The 15,791-nt window shown below is 49.1% G+C and overlaps 1 protein-coding gene across 1 annotated transcript in view; it reads right to left on the reverse strand.

Annotated features, from left to right (window-relative positions):
* TDRD6 (tudor domain containing 6) overlaps positions 1-15,791 on the reverse strand; it is a 277,890-nt gene that overhangs the window by 59,500 nt on the left and 202,599 nt on the right. The gene's annotated exons all lie outside the window — the stretch shown is intronic.

Here is a 15,791-nt window from a genome sequence, read left to right on the forward strand (position 1 = left end):
GGGGGGGGGGGAGTTACAGGGGCACCGGACTCACAGAAGGAAGAGGTGCTATCAACCCCTAGTAGCTCAGCGTGGCAGGTAGTGCAGGCTGAATAATAGGCTGTACATTAGAAATCTTATAGTTGTTGCTGTAGTTGTGCAGTGCATAAAACATGTGACTGCAGCCCAAGGCTGATGAGCCACAAACTGATTGTAATGAGGGAGCAATGCTCTGCAGAGCTAATGTGAGAAAACAAGTGAGGATATAACTCACCCAGAACGCTGATGGCCCCCACCCCACCTCCTGCGTCCCAGTTCCTGTGGGAAGGAGGAAGCAAGCTCTGAGAGACGCCCACAGGCTCTGATCACGAGAGAGAGCGATGCTCTGCAGAGCTCTTGTGTGGAGAGCTACACACGCTTTCGTGAGGGGGCGTGGCTTATCGCGTGTCGGAGGGGAGGGGCTTAGCTCCGACAAGAACGTCGACATGAGGAAATATAATAAAATGGTGGGAAGGGACTACCCTTCCCCCCCTCCAGCCCTGCACAGCAATGGTGGACAGAAAACAACTCCATAAGTGTACCGCAGCTGCGGTTGCACTGAGTCCTGGGGGCTCTCCCCCTCCCCCCGCCAGCGGTGGAATGTTAAGCATGAGTCTGCAATTAGCCCATGTGAATTTCATCAGCTAAAATTCCTGTCAGGGAGGTTTCTCAGCTAAAATTCCTGTCAGGGAGGATTCCTCAGCTAAAATTCCTGTCAGGGAGGAATTCCTCAGCTAAAATTCCTGTCAGGGAGGATTCCTCAGCTAAAATTCCTGTCAGAGAGGATTCCTCAGCTAAAATTCCTGTCAGGTAGGAATTCCTCAGCTAAAATTCCTGTCAGGGAGGATTGCTCAGCTAAAATTCCTGTCAGGGAGGATTCATCAGCTAAAATTCCTGTCAGGGAAAAATTCCTGTCAGGGAGGATCTCACCTCAACTCCAGTGTGGAGATTCTGACGCCTGCTGTGCCTGGTCACGCTGGTGCAGAGCGTGTATCAACTCAGAGCCTGCCAGAGGGACTGAGGAAGTTTGTCATCTGCCCTGGGCTCTGGAAAATCGGTGCCATGAGACCCGTCGTCCAGTGAGTAACAGCCCAGGATCCAGCGTCGCAGGAGGGGCTACGGGGAGGCGACACTCCACGTTCCTGCCTGTTGATGGTTCCTGCCTGTTGATAGTTCGTGGCTCCATCTATGGCTTTGATCTAATTGGTGCTACATATGACTCTTATTACGGTGTAGCCACATATGTGAAAAGTAACATTGAAAACGCAATGTTTGTATCTACATCTGTTGAAAATGACATCCATGAAGTTGTGCGCAAAGTTGGCGATATCACAATTGTTAATATTTACAAGCCTCCTGCAGTACAATGGCCCACAGAAGTCATTCATGTTCACCCACACCCTACTGTATACATAGGAGATTTTAATAGCCACCACGAGCTTTGGCAATATGCTAGCAACGATGACAATGGCGAGTATCTGGTAAACTGGTCTGAAGCGCATAATATATTCCTCGTTTTTGATGCAAAGGACTTTCCAACTTTCCAGTCAGCAGCCTGGCAGAGAGGATACAATCCTGACTTATGTTTTGTCTCACGCAATAGAAACAATCAACCTTTGTCTACATCTCGATGTGTTGTCAAACATTTCCCTCGTAGCCAGCATCGCCCTGTCATCATCACCATTGGAGTATCTATTCCTCTTGTAACGTCGTATCCGCATCCTCGATGGAACCTTGCCAAAGCCAACTGGAAGAAGTTTGCAGATCACCTTGATAAGTGTATCGGCTGGATACCACCAATCAGTAAAAACTATGAACGGTTTTGTAAAGCAGTTATTACAGCTGCAAAGAAATCAATACCACGTGGCTTTCGCAAAGAATATATCCCAGGATGGTCTGATGAATGTGAACAACTGTACAGACAATTTCTTGAGAGTGAAGATGGTGAAATTGGTGAGGAATTGTTGAGCAAACTGAATGCAGCACGTTGTAATAAATGGATGGAAACAGTTGAGAATTTGGATTTTAAAAGGTCCAGCAGAAAAGCATGGTCTCTTTTAAGAAAACTAGAAGGAAATTGTAAAGTAAAGCACAAAACGAATTCTATAACTTCAAATCAAATTGCAGCACATATTGTGAACATATCAAGAAGCCCAAAAGACAGAGCTCACACCATAGAAGTTAAAAGTAAGTTTAAGCTACTAAAATCATCAGTGGCGCCATCTGAAGAATACTCACGTGCTTTTACAACCTGTGACATTGAAATTGCCCTTGCTGAAACTAAAATTAACAAAGCTCCCGGCTCTGATGGGATCCATCCTGAATTTCTCAAAAACTGTGGACCTTATGCGAAAAAATGGATGGCAAAGTTCTTCTCAGATATTATGGAGAATGCTCAAGTCCCTAGTAAATTAAAACATGCCAAAATAATTGCATTGTTAAAACCTGGGAAGCCTGAAGATAATCCATCAAGCTATAGACCCATTGCCTTGTTGAGTTGCTTATATAAGCTCTTAGAACGCTTAATATATAACAAGATCAGTCTAAAGATTTTCGACTCAATACCTATAGAGCAAGCCGGCTTCAGACCTGCTCGAAACTGTAGTGACCAAGTCTTAGCTTTAACAACTCTCATTGAAGCTGAATTCCAGAAGAACAAGAAAGTTTCAGTGGCGTTTATCGATCTCTCTGCTGCATATGATACTGTGCGGAGGGAAGGACTTTTATATAAATTTCTGAAGGTGATTCCATGTAAGAAAATGATGTACCTCTTGAACAATATGATTGCAAATCGAACTTTTCATCTTATTATGGGCGATTCAACCAGTTGTAAGAAATCTTTAAACAACGGACTGGCCCAGGGATCAGTGCTAGCACCTCTCCTGTTTGACCTGTACCTAGCTGATATTCCTAAAACAGTGTCACGGAAATTTGGATATGTCGATGACTGGGCACTTGCTATGGTAAGCAAAACAATGGAGGAAGCAGAGGATGTTCTTACAAAAGATCTTAGTGTAATGGGAAAGTACTTCCGACAATGGAGATTAAAACCTAACCCATCAAAGAAGGGAATTTTGTTACTTACCGTAAATTCCTTTTCTTCTAGCTCTTATTGGGAGACCCAGACGATTGGGGTATAGCTACTGCCCTCTGGAGGCCACACAAAGCACTACACTAAAAGTGCAAGGCCCCTCCCCCTCTGGCTATACCCCCCCCGTGGTATCACGGGTTCTCCAGTTTTAGTGCCAAAGCAAGAAGGAGGAAGCCAATAACTGGTTTAAACAAATTAACTCCGAATAACATCGGAGAACTGAAAAACCGTTCAACATGAACAACATGTGTACCCGCAAACAACAAAAAAACATCCCGAAGGACAACAGGGCGGGTGCTGGGTCTCCCAATAAGAGCTAGAAGAAAAGGAATTTACGGTAAGTAACAAAATTCCCTTCTTCTTCAGCGCTCTATTGGGAGACCCAGACGATTGGGACGTCCAAAAGCTGTCCCTGGGTGGGTAAATAAATACCTCATGTTAGAGCTGCAAAACAGCCCTCCCCTACAGGGGTGTCACTGCCGCCTGCAGGACTCTTCTACCTAAGCTGGCATCCGCCGAAGCATAGGTATGCACCTGATAATGCTTGGTGAAAGTGTGCAGACTGGACCAGGTAGCTGCCTGGCACACCTGTTGAGCCGAAGCCTGGTGACGTAATGCCCAGGACGCACCCACGGCTCTGGTTGAGTGGGCTTTTAGCCCTGAAGGAACCGGAAGCCCCGCAGAACGGTAGGCCTCTAGAATTGGTTCTTTGATCCATCGAGCCAGGGTGGCTTTAGAAGCCTGCAACCCCTTGCGCGGACCAGCGACAAGGAAGAAAAGTGCATCGGCACGGCGCATGGGCGCCGTGCGGGAAATGTAGATTCTGAGTGCTCTCACCAGATCTAGCAAACGTAAGTCCTTTTCATACCGGTGAACCGGATGAGGATAAAAGGAAGGCAAGGATATATCCTGATTAAGATGAAAAGAGGATACGACCTTAGGAAGAAACTCCGGAATGGGGCGCAGCACAACCTTGTCCTGGTGGAACACCAGGAAGGGAGCCTTGGATGACAGAGCTGCCAGCTCAGACACTCGCCGAAGCGATGTGATCGCAACAAGAAACGCCACTTTCTGCGACAGCCGAGAAAAGGAAACTTCCTTCAGAGGCTCGAAGGGCGGCTTCTGGAGAGCAACTAGTACCCTGTTCAGATCCCATGGATCTAACGGCCGCTTGTACGGGGGCACAATATGACAGACCCCCTGCAGGAACGTGCGCACCTTAGGAAGACGTGCTAGACGCTTCTGAAAAAACACGGATAGTGCCGAAACTTGCCCTTTAAGGGAGCTGAGCGACAAACCCTTTTCTAACCCCGATTGCAGGAAGGAAAGAAACTTGGGCAATGCAAATGGCCAGGGAGACACTCCCTGAGCAGAGCACCAGGACAAGAAAATCTTCCACGTTCTGTGGTAGATCTTAGCCGAATTCGACTTTCTAGCTTGTCTCATCGTGGCAACGACTCCCTGAGATAATCCAGCAGATGCTAGGATCCAGGACTCAATGGCCACACAGTCAGGTTCAGGGCCGCAGAATTCTGATGGAAAAACGGCCCTTGGGACAGTAAGTCTGGTCGGTCTGGCAGTGACCACGGTCGACCGATCGTGAGATGCCACAGATCCGGATACCACGACCTCCTCGGCCAGTCTGGAGCGACGAGTATGACGCGGCTGCACTCGGATCTGATCTTGCGTAGCACTCTGGGCAAGAGCGCCAGAGGCGGAAACACGTATGGGAGCTGAAACTGCGACCAATCTTGAACCAAGGCGTCTGCCGCCAGAGCTCTTTGATCGCGCGACCTCGCCATGAATGCCGGGACCTTGTTGTTGTGCCGGGATGCCATTAGGTCGACGTCCGGCACTCCCCAGCGGCGACAGATTTCCTGAAACACGTCCGGGTGAAGGGACCATTCCCCTGCGTCCATGCCCTGGCGACTGAGGAAGTCTGCTTCCCAGTTTTCTACGCCTGGGATGTGAACCGCGGATATGGTGGATGCTCTGTCCTCCACCCACATTAGAATGCGCCGGACTTCTTGGAAGGCTTGCCGACTGCGCGTCCCTCCTTGGTGGTTGATGTATGCCACCGCTGTGGAGTTGTCCGATTGGATTCGGATCTGCTTTCCTTCCAGCCACTGTTGGAAGGCCAGTAGAGCAAGATACACTGCTCTGATCTCCAGAACATTGATCTGAAGGGTGGACTCCTGCGGAGTCCACGTCCCCTGAGCCCTGTGATGGAGAAATACTGCTCCCCACCCTGACAGACTCGCATCTGTCGTGACTACTGCCCAGGATGGGGGCAGGAAGGACCTTCCCTGAGACAATGAGTTGGGAAGGAGCCACCATTGTAGGGAGACCTTGGCCGTCTGGGAAAGCGAGACTTTCCTGTCCAGGGACGTTGACTTCCCGTCCCATTGGCGGAGAATGTCCCATTGAAGTGGGCGCAGATGAAACTGCGCAAAGGGAACTGCTTCCATGGCTGCCACCATCTTCCCTAGGAAATGCATGAGGCGCCGCAAGGGATGCAACTGGCCCTGCAGAAGAGATTGCACCCCTGTCTGTAGTGACCGCTGCTTGTCCAGCGGAAGCTTCACTATCGCTGCTAGAGTATGAAACTCCATGCCAAGATACGTTAGTGATTGAGTCGGTGATAGGATCGACTTTGGAAAGTTGATGATCCATCCGAAAGACTGTAGGGTCTCCAGCGTAGCATTCAGGCTGTGCTGACATGCCTCTTGAGAGGGAGCTTTGACCAGTAAATCGTCTAGGTAAGGGATCACCGAGTGTCCCTGAGAGTGCAAGACTGCTACCACCGCCGCCATGACCTTGGTGAAGACCCGTGGGGCTGTCGCCAGACCAAATGGCAGAGCTACGAACTGAAAATGGTCGTCTCCTATCACAAAACGTAGAAAACGTTGATGTTCTGTAGCAATTGGCACGTGGAGATAAGCATCTTTGATGTCTATTGAGGCAAGGAAGTCTCCTCTGGACATTGAGGCAATGACAGAACGCAGGGTTTCCATCCGGAACTTCCTGGCGTGCACATGTTTGTTGAGCCGTTTTAGGTCCAGAACAGGACGGAACGAGCCGTCCTTTTTTGGAACCACAAAGAGATTGGAGTAAAACCCTTGCCCTTGTTCCTGAGGAGGGACTGGGATCACCACTCCTTCCGCTCTTAGGGAGCCCACCGCCTGCAGCAGAGCATCTGCTCGGTCTGGATGTGGGGAGGTTCTGAAGAACCGAGCTGGAGGACGAGAATTGAACTCGATTCTGTACCCGCGAGACAAAATGTCCGTCACCCACCGGTCTTTGACCTGTGACATCCAAATGCCGGAAAAGCGGGAGAGCCTGCCCCCGACCGGCGATGCGGAAGGGGGGGGCTGGAAGTCATGAGGTAGCCGCTTTGGAAGCGGTACCTCCATTCGCTTTCTTGGGGCGTGTGTGAGTCCGCCACGAATCTGAGTTTCTTTGCGGCCTCTGAGTCCCTTTGGACGAGGTAAATGGTGTCTTGCCCGAACCTCGAAAGGACTGAAACCTCTGCTGCCACTTTTTCTGCTGAGGTTTGGATGTTCTGGGTTGTGGTAAAGAGGAGTCTTTACCCTTGGACTGCTTAATGATGTCAGCCAATGGCTCGCCAAACAGTCTATCTCTAGACAAAGGCAAACTGGTTAAACATTTTTTGGAACCAGCATCTGCTTTCCAGTCCTTTAACCACAAGGCTCTGCGCAAAACTACCGAATTGGCGGACGCCATTGAGGTGCGACTGGTAGATTCTAGGACCGCATTGATAGCGTAAGACGCAAACGCCGACATCTGCGTGGTAAGGTGCGCCACTTGCGGTACTGCTGGATGCATGATAGCATCCACTTTTGCTAAGCCAGCTGAAATAGCCTGGAGTGCCCATACGGCTGCGAATGCCGGAGCAAACGACGCGCCGATAGCTTCATAGACAGATTTTAACCAAAGGTCCATCTGTCTGTCATTGGCATCTTTAAGTGAAGCGCCATCCTCCACTGCAACTATGGATCTAGCTGCAAGTTTGTAAATCGGGGGGTCTACCTTTGGACACTGTGTCCAGCGCTTGACCACCTCAGGGGGGAAAGGGAAACGCGTATCTTTAGATCGTTTAGAGAAACGCCTTTCTGGGTGAGCGTCGTGCTTCTGGATTGATTCTCTGAAGTCAGAGTGATCTAACAAAGCACTCAATTTACGCTTGGGATAAAGGAAACGAAACTTCTCCTGCTCCGCAGCCGCCTCTTCTGCTGAAGGGGCTGGGGGAGAAATATCCAACAGCCTATTGATGGCTGAGATAAGGTCGTTTACCATGGCATCCCCATCCGGGGTATCCAGGTTGAGAGGGGTTCCAGGAGTGGATTCCTGATCACTCTCATCAGACACATCACAGGGAGACTGATTGCGCTGAGACCCTGAGCAGTGTGAAGACGTCGAGGGTCTTTCCCAGCGAGCTCGCTTAGGGTGGCTGGGGCCATCATCTGAGTCATAATCCTCGGCCTGTGAAGCCGGGGACCCCCCTGTGGGCTGGATACATTCCAAGTAAGGGGGACCTGAGGACAGAGGCCTCGCCGTGCCCAGAGACTGAGCCCCATGCATAGATTGCAAGGTTTCAAGGATTTTTGCCATAGACACAGACATATTATCTGCAAAAACTGCAAAGTCTGTCCCTGTCACCGGGGCAGAACTTACAAGCGTCTCAGCCTGGGTCGCTACCTCTCCTGACTCCAGCTGGCGAAGCAGCACCGGGTCGGAGCATTGCACACAATGGGGGTCATCGGAGCCTGCTGGTAGATTAGCCCCACATGCAGCACACGCAGTATACACAGCCCTTTTTGCCTTGGCCGCCTTGCGTTTTGAGGATGACATGTTGCTGCTTCCACAGAGCGATCTGGGATATGCAGCCAGAAGCGACCTCACAGTGCAAGAAATACAATATCTATCTATCTGTACACAGTACACTGATACACAGTGAGGCACTAGAGGGACCAGCACAGAAAAATCGCTTACCGCCCGCTTAAAAAAGCGGGTGTGTGGTCGCCAGATAGCCCCTAGTCCAGGTCTCCCAGAGCCTTGCGTCCTTCCTCCAGCCAGGCATGCATGTAATGGCTGCCGGCGTCTCGAGAGAGGAAGGGGGGCGGGCCCTGGGCGTTCCTGGCCATGAGCGGGAACCTGCTTCCCTCTGTGCATAGTGAGAGGGCTGGAGCATGTAAATCAGGCTCCAGCCCTCGTCGCTGCTAGCGAACAGCGTCTCTCCCCTACCCTGATTGACAGGGTGGGGGCGGGAACGAATCGGAGTTGCCGGCGTCCTAGGCCCAAAAAGCCGGGGACTAAATTTATAACCGCCGCCGCCGTAAAAGCGCGGACGGCGGATCCCCGGCGCACCACAAGTCACAGCAGCGCCGCCCGGTCCAGCGGGGGTCGGCGCTGCGTTCCCATACACAAAAAAGTCCCCCAGTAATCTGTAGGGACACCAACTCCACGTTGCGGTCCCCGGCGCACTACAACACCCAGCCAGCCCGGAGTGTGTCTGTGCCTGCCGGGGACACAGAGTACCTGTATGATGCAGGGCCTGTCCCTGATCGTACTCCTGCTCCGAATCCATCAGGTTCTAATGGGTCTGTGGATGGAGCCCGGCGTCCGAGCTGAGAGGCCGGCAGGATCCCACTTCCACAGAGCCCCCAAGGGGATGTGGAAGGAAAACAGCATGTCAGGCTCCAGCCCTGTACCAGCAATAGGTACCTCAACCTTACAACACCATCCAGGGGTGAGAAGGGAGCATGCTGGGGACACTATATGTGTCCTCTTTTCTTCCATCCGAAATAGTCAGCAGCTACTGCTGACTAAAATCTGTGGAGCTATGCATGGAATGTCTGACCTCCTTCGCACACAAAGCTAAAACTGGAGAACCCGTGATACCACGGGGGGGGTATAGCCAGAGGGGGAGGGGCCTTGCACTTTTAGTGTAGTGCTTTGTGTGGCCTCCAGAGGGCAGTAGCTATACCCCAATCGTCTGGGTCTCCCAATAGAGCGCTGAAGAAAACGGAAGTTTGTTGCTTTCATTTACACAATGCAAGTGCCAAGACTGAACTTAAAGTACAATTTGAAGGCCAATCTGTTAAACACAATTTCAATCCTAAGTATTTAGGTGTAACCCTTGATAGAAGTCTAACTTTTAAATCCCATCTGGATAAATTGGCACAGAAACTGAAAGCACGTAATAATATTATTCAGAAACTTTGTGGATCCTCATGGGGCTCGGCAACATCTGTTTTGAGAACATCTACTCTTGCCCTGGTGTACTCTGCTGTAGAATACTGTGCTCCAGCATGGTTAAATAGCTGTCATGTAAACTTAATTGACACTCAGCTGAACAACTCTTTGCGTATAATATCTGGTGCTATTAGACCTACACCTGTTCACTGGTTACCTGTGCTGGGTCATATCGCACCCGCAAATCTAAGAAGACAAAAGCTCCTACTTAAAGAGTACACTAAAGTAATGAATAATGAAAAACTTCCAATACACCAAAATATCAGAGATGTTACAATACAACGATTGAAATCAAGACATCCACCCATCCGAACTGCAATCACCTTGCATGAACAAGACTTCAATTTAGAGGAGAAATGGCGAGAACTTTGGGTCAATGTAGTAGAAGGTGATCCCCAAATGTTCCCTAATTTACAAAACCCTCCACCAGGCTTCAATCTACCAAGGAAAACATGGGTTACTCTAAATCGTATCAGAACAAACTTTGGCGTCTGTGCAGATTTTATGTATCAGTGGGGAAAATATGACTCTCCGACCTGTGACTGTGGAGCAGATCGTCAAACTATCCAGCACATTGTTGAGGAGTGCCCCCTGAGATCCTACCATGGTGACAAGAAGGATTTCTATATTGTAAATGATAACGCTATTGCATATATAGAAAATCTTGATATTCAAATTTGATTTTTATCCTTTTGATATTTTTCAATCACTGTCTATTGTCTGGTGTTTATTTTTATATGATGGTAAGATATACGTTCATACGATTAAATAGATGGTTTTGGGAAATTGGTCCCCGAAGGAAACCGTCGCCCTCTAAAAACAAAAAATTCTTGCTGCAGTAGTCTGCAGAGACGTGCCTCCTATAGACACTAAGCTAAAACTGAAGTAGCCTGGCTGGGCCAGAGGGGTGTATACTGCAGGGGAGGAGCTAACATCTTTGCATCTACTTAGTGTCCTCCTATGGATAAGCAGCATAACACACATGGTCCTGTGTCTCCCAATGAAGCGTCAGAGAAATAAACGGATTTTTGTGTACTCACCGTAAAATTGTTTTCTCTTAGCCATCATTGGGGGACACAGGACCATGGGTGTTATGCTGCCTATCCATAGGAGGACACTAAGTAGATGCAAAAGCATAGCTCCTCCTCTGCAGTATACACCCCCTGGCCGGGCCAGGCAAGCTCAGTTTTAGTACATAAGCAGTGGGAGAAAAAAACAGTAAAAACTTACCTCAACAGAGAAACATGAGAAAGAAAGAGTCATAACCAAATAAGGTACTGAGAGAACCATGGCCCAACAGGGCAACAGGGTGGGTGCTGTGTCCCCCAATGATGGCTAAGAGAAAACGATTTTACGATGAGTACACAAAAATCCGTTTTTCTCTGACGCCTCATTGGGGGACACAGGACCATGGGACGTCCTAAAGCAGCCCATGGGTGGGAAACATAAAAGAAGACAACACAACCCAAGGACTAGGAACCAGTCCCAGACAGCCTGGAGCGCCTACTGAGAGAGGTGCTCTACTGCTGTTTGCAGAATTTTCCTACCCAGATTTGCCTCAGTTGAAACCTGGGTATGGACTCTGTAATGCTTTGAAAACGTATGTAGGCTAGACCAGGTTGCAGCCTTACACACCTGTTCCACTGCAGCCTGATGCCGAATGACCCACGAAGCGCCAACTGCTCGCGTGGAATGAGCCCGCAGCCCACTACGAATGTGTTTAATTTGCAAGCGGTAGACGTCCTGGATCGCAGAGCGAATCCAGCGAGCCAGCGTCGCCTTTGAAGTTGCCTGTCCCTTCTTAGGCCCCTCAGGAATGACGAACAAAGAGTCCGTTTTTACCTAAAGGGGGCTGTCCTGGATATGTAATGTCTGAGAGCTCTGACGAGGACTAACGAATGCAGAGACCTTTCCACCCTATGAACCGAGTGTGGACAAAAGGAAGGCAGAACAATGTCCTCGTTCAAATGAAACGGGGTAAGAAGCTTTGGAAGGAAATCCGGAAGGGGGCGCAGAACCACCTTGTCCTGGTGAAAGATCAGAAAAGGCTCGCGGCAAGAGAGTGCTGTTAGCTCCGAAACCCGTCTGATGGACGTAATTGCCACCAAGAATGTTACCTTCCAGGACAGAAGAGCAAGGGAGGATTCCTTGAGGGGTTCAAAGGGAGACCTCTGGAGACCGTCCAGAACGAGGTTGAGGTCCCATGGTTCCAGCGGCCGTTTGTACGGGGGAACTAGAGCAGAGCGCTTCTTGATGGAGGAACCATCGGGTAAAGACAGGAGCGTCTTTGTGGTAAGGCGGGAGACCGGGGGGGTCAACCGAGGGCGGATCGGCCCAGCCCTTAGGGGCAGGTGAGGCAAAAGGGTACCGGGACTCCATGAGTTTTCGGTTACCGAAGCGCCTGTCAGGCTTCTCCCTTTGCTTTGTGAGGATATCCTGAAACTCTGGGTGATCAGCGAAAACCTTTTGGGGTTTCCTTGCCCTCTTAAAGGAGACGGCATGGTCAGTGGTAGTGGATGGGGGATCCTCCACATGCAGAGTTTGGTTGATTGCTGCTATAAGGGAGTCTATTGCAGTTTGTTCATCTGGGGGTGATGAAACCAAGGAATCCTCCTGGTACAAACAGCATTCTCCCTCCTCCAGCTCATCAAAAGCCGTGGAGCGTGTGGGAGAGCCTTCCCTGTGTGCTCCCGAGTGAGAGCTCGCTGGAGACACCCGGCCGTGTGCTCTTTTCCTGATCCCTGTAACCGGTGAAGCATATGACCGGATTACCTCAGAAGGATCCTCCATATGGGTATCCTCAGGCTGCGTTCCGTCCAGGGACCCAGAAGGGTGTGGAGGACGACATTGCATAGCCAGAACCAGGTTCTGTGACAGTTTTTCCATGGATTGGGACAGAAACTGTGCCCATTCCGGTGGGCTGGGGGCCCTAGGCTCTGGGCTGCTGGTTGCGGCGGTGGTGGCAGGGGTGTCTTGGGGGGCTATAGGGGCACAGGACTCACAGAGAGAAGAGGTGTGTTTACAAGGTAGCTCAGCGTGGCAGGCAGTGCAGGCTGAATAATAGACTATGTGGGCCTTAGTACTCTTAGTGCCCTTAGATTTCTGCATGTTCCTAATAGGAGTATGCCAGAAGGGGGAGCAATTAAATGTTGAATGTTTCATTTCATTTCCATGTCATCATCCTTGGCCTGCTGTGCAGGGGCCATGCTAATATGCTAATCAATCTTCTGTGTAGCTCTGCCTTTGAGCATATGTGCTGCCGAAGCTAGCACTGCTCAGCAGAGCTACAATTGAAGCAAGCACCTCACCAGAATCAGCCGATGACCCTGTCCTCAGGAGGGATTAAGCTCTATGAAGATCTTCGCACGCTTTCCTGGGGGGGCGGGGCTTAGCGCTAAAAGAGCGGGAAGATAAGTCAGTGTGCACCCCCCCCTGCTGTGGGTAGTAAAAAAAACGGCGGGAAGGGAGCTTCTGAGTTTTCCTCCCTCTCCCTACAGTCAGCACACAGCTTGTCACCGGTGGTTATTAGCCGGCTTTTCTGCTAGAGCAAATAAACAGAGCAAATAAAAACAGAGCGAGTCCCTGAGCCCTCCCCCTGCCACCGGGAAATTATCTGCAAGACTTTCTGCAAACAGCAGAACTTCCCCCTCCTCCAGCCAGCAAGCTAGAGAAAGTTAACACTGTGTGTGCAGGATCCTTGCACATAATACTGTAAATGTCCTGGGAGCCTTCCCTGCTGTGTCTTTCTCCCTTTGTCTGGGAAACCAGTCAGGGGGGGAATCTCACCTTAAAACACTGCTTTCCAGGCAGTGAAAATAGCAGAGTCAGCTTGCTGTGTCAGTGTCATATTCAACTCAGAGCCTGCAGAGAGGGGCTGAGGAATTGGTGCCATCTTCAACTTAGAGCCTGCAGAGAGGGGCTGAGGAATTGGGCTATAGGGGCACAGGCCTCTACCCTGGGCTTTGGAAAATCGGTGTCTGTGGAACCCGTCGTCCAGCCCAGGATCCAGCGTCGCAGGAGGGGGTACGTGGAGGCTACACTCCACGTTCCCGCCCGTTGATGGTAGTGGGAGATCGGTCCCAAAGGAAACCGTCGCCCTCAAAAAATAACAAACCTTGAAAGGAAGTGCCTCCTACAGAAATTAAGCTAAAACTGAGCTTGCCTAGCCCGGCCAGCGGGTGTATACTGCAGAGGAGGAGCTATGCTTTTGCATCTACTTAGTGTCCTCCTATGGATAGGCAGCATAACACCCATGGTCCTGTGTCCCCCAATGAGGCGTCAGAGAAATATATATATATATATATATATATATATATTATATATATATATATATATATATATAAATATATACACATACATACATATACACTAGCTGTACTACCCGGCTTCGCCCGGGTTAATAACTGCTGTTAACAGAATAGAATGTATTAACAAAAATGTATTGTGCACACATAAACCACAAAACAAATCGATATAAATGTAATTATTAAAAGGCAAAAACTAAGCTAATAGAGGCATTTCACAACATATATTTCAACACCACAGATATTCCACACAGATTTAACTAAATTGGCCAAGTAATATGCTCCGTCTGTCTCTTTCCAGATCTGTCTCTTTCCCTGTCTGTCTCTTTCTGTCTATTTCCAGGTCTGCCTGTCTCTGTCTCTTTCTTTGTCTGTCTCTATCTCTCCGTTTCTTTCCCCATCTGTCTCTTTCCAGGTCTGTCTCTTTCCCAGCTCTGTCTCTTTTCCCGTCTGTCTCCCCGTCTCTTTGTCTGTGTCTTTTCCTGCCTGTCTCTTTCCCTGTCTGCCTGTCTTTGTCTGTCTCTATTTATGTCTCTTTCCCCATCTGTCTCTATCAAGGTCTGTGTCTTTCCCCATCTATCTTTGTCTGTCTCTCTGGCTGTCTCCTCCTTCCCTGTCTGCCTGTCTCTGTCCCTGTCTGTATGTCTGTCTGTCTCTTTCCCAGTCTGTCTCTGTTTATCTTTTTCACCATCTGTCTCTGTCACCCTTTGTCTCTGTCTGTCTCTCTCTGTCTGTCTCTCTCTATCCGTCTCCCCACCGACATCTTATTACCTCACATATAAGTTTCTTATACTATAAATGTCTTTTGTTCCTATAGCAACCACTCACAACTTCCTACTAATAACCTGTAGTTCCAGGCTCCATTTACTTTAATGAAGGCATGTTTTTTGGAGAGTAACTGTAAAGCGAGGGGTTACATTTTCTCTCCCATTCTCTGTCTGTCTCCCCCTCTGTATATATCTCTCTGTCTCTCTATCTCTTTGTCTGTCTGTGTCTGTCTCTTTCCCTGTGTCTGCCTCTTTCCCTGTGTCTGCCTCTTTCCCTGTGTCTGCCTCTTTCCCTGTGTCTGCCTCTTTCCCTGTGTCTGTCTCTTTGTGTCTGTCTCTTTCCCTGTGTCTGTCTCTTTGTGTCTGTCTCTTACCCTGCCTGTCTGTTTCTTACCCTGTGTCTGCCTCTTTCCCTGTCTGTCTCTTTCCCTGGCTGCATTGTGACACGCCAACATTCCATTTAAGGGCGTGGCTGCGCATTCTTCTGAAGTTCTGGCTGCACTGTGGCTCCCAGCTCCATTCGCGTTAATGGAGGTAGGTTTTTTGGTGAATAACTGTAAAGCGCGGGGTTAAAATTTCCCCTCAAAACATAGCCTATGACTCTCTCGCGGTCCAGAAGTGTGAGTGTGAAAAATGTTGTGGCTGTAGCTGCGACGGTGCAGATGCCAATCCCGGACACACACAGACACACACACACACACATTCAGCTTTATATATTAGATAAGGACATGACTGCTGCTGCTAACCCATCCTTTCCCTGAGGAAGCCACCTGGTGTGGTGTAACGTATGGGAAATATGGGTCTTTAGTCTCTTTCCCTGACCTCAATGTCCATGGTGTTATATTATGGGGTATTGCCCCCTAGCCGTATCATTAGGGTCAGGTAACTTGCTTCAGGAATTTGCATTCATTAAGCTCTTGTATCACTTTTTTTGTCTTATCTAGAGCCTTCCTGCCCATGTCATCCCTGCTGCAGGACTCTGATTATATTATGATATGATATTATGAGATACTTCCCATTTGTTGTTTTTTCAGTACTTTTGGGCAACTTATAGTGGTATACGCATTACATGCATACAATCGTTTATTTGGCTATTGATGCCATAGCGGTCCTTTTCTATAGTATCGATAACTAACTACCTTAATTGGTCAGGTTATATTGATATTATATATGCAATTTTTCTCTGCTCCCATGGATGCTTTATAGGTGTTACTTAATAACATGCCGGTTGGACACCATAACTAGCGTTTCATATATATTGCCTATAAAATATGCTATAAATACCATAGGGGTCTTTTGCATTCCACAATTTCCTCATGATATCTTGTATGGTTA

This window comes from Anomaloglossus baeobatrachus, chromosome 3 (genome assembly GCF_048569485.1).
Source record: "Anomaloglossus baeobatrachus isolate aAnoBae1 chromosome 3, aAnoBae1.hap1, whole genome shotgun sequence".
NCBI lineage: Eukaryota > Metazoa > Chordata > Amphibia > Anura > Aromobatidae > Anomaloglossus > Anomaloglossus baeobatrachus.